The sequence below is a fragment of the Gekko japonicus genome, unplaced genomic scaffold (genome assembly GCF_001447785.1).
Source record: "Gekko japonicus isolate JY-2015 unplaced genomic scaffold, Gekko_japonicus_V1.1 scaffold2207, whole genome shotgun sequence".
Taxonomy (NCBI): domain Eukaryota; kingdom Metazoa; phylum Chordata; class Lepidosauria; order Squamata; family Gekkonidae; genus Gekko; species Gekko japonicus.
Window position 1 is genome coordinate 65,301 of NW_015160899.1, and position 1,821 is coordinate 67,121.

Sequence of the window (1,821 nt, forward strand, 5' to 3'; positions counted from 1 at the left end):
AATGCTGTTTTTCAAGCGGGGGCTACCCCTACCTGATCTTCAAGTGGCAAAATCACCATGGAGTTCAGGGAAGGTATGCGGCCGCCCCTCTTCCTCCCCCACTGCCCCACAAAATCTCCCCATGCCCCACGAATCCAAAATTTCTGGCTACAGGGCTGCCATGAGGTTTGCTTCTGCAGGAGCCTGTGCTGAAACTTCATAAGCCATCTTAATGGGAAAACTGATGTGTGTTAAAAGCCTAAGGCCTTCCTGTTCAAATCTTCCCCATCTAATGAATGCCCCGCATGTAGAAAATTAGACTAAACTCTAGCAGCTAGTTTTCTATATGAGAGGAACTTTTTGATGGAGGAATAGTCAAACATGCAATTCCCCACCCAGAATCTGAAATGGTGGAGCTAAAGAAAAGCTTTTCTACTTAATTCTGCTGAAGATATAAATTGTTTCCCAATATTCTCAATTCGAGAGACAACCCAAACTTTGGTTGATATTTCGAAAGGCCTTTGGACAGACTCTGAGAAGGGTAGTGATGCATATATGCACAATAAATACATGTAAGATGAATACAATAGTTTATGAACTCTCTAGCATTTGCTTTGTTAAGTCATTACAAGGAATATCGAGTCTGGAGTTTACCAACCAGTTGAGTTCCGGCCCGCGTGATTTCTCCCAAGCTAATTCCCATAATGTCATGCATGGGGAGCTGACGTCCATTTGATCTGTCTTTTCAAGATTTATTTTATCAATAAAGTTGTTATTATGCCTTTGATGATAGTTAATATCATTTATATGAATTGTCTATTGACGGACACATTTAACAAAGGGGTGTTTATGTGATGAACAATCACATATTTTATTTATCCAATAATCACATAATTGATTTTTTTAAAAGATCAAGTTGAACAACTTCTTTGAGATGTAAAGATTTTCCAGTTTCTATCTGTGTCTAAAACATTCAATTTGTGTCCGATTTTACTACTATTGTTCATATAGAGATCAAATATCGACATGGACATAAAACCCTAGATCCAGCATCCTGGTTTATGATTGCCTGCATGTTCTTAACGAGAAAAGGGGGCATACAAATGAATACATCCCACGTGAACCTCATCTGGCTGGAGTAAGTCCCAGGTGCATTCTTCTCTGCACGGAGGGGGGGCTGCTGGGTGTCAGGCGCACCCTTCCGCCGGGCTGTGTGGCTGTGGCAACACCAGTGGTTGTCTCTGTCAGTAGCATTGCCAACTCCAGGTTGGGGGATTCCTAAAGACTTGGAGGACGGAGCCCTGGGGAGGGTGGGAGTCTGAACAGGGAGCATTCCACCCTTTGGAGCAGCCATTTTCTCCAGGGGACCTGATGTCTGGAAATCAGCTGCAATCCCAGGAGATCTCCAGGCCCCACCTGGAGATTGGCAACCCTAGCAGCTCTCTGGCCACGGTGCAACAACTCTGTGGTCCGCACTCTTCTCCTGAAGACCAGAAGCAGAGTTCTGAAGAGGGAATCCGCATTAGAAAGAGTGATTGATAAACTCATGGTGTACAGCCGCGGCCTCGTCCTGGCTGGGCTGCAGTGAAGCAGGATCCGGAGCGAAGCCAATCCTGTGGACTCCAAGAGTGCAGTCCAAAATTCCTCCACGGGTGGGACTTGGGGGGCTGCTTCTTCACACGCCTTCATGGTCTGCTTTGCCTGTCTATTTGGGAAGGTGTAGTTCCCAAGGAAGACTGGGGTGCCATGGAAAGACTGAACTGTGGCATTATTCTTTAACGAATCTCCTCCTGAATCTGATGAAGAAGAAGAAGAAGAAGAAGAAGAAGAAGAAGAAGAAGA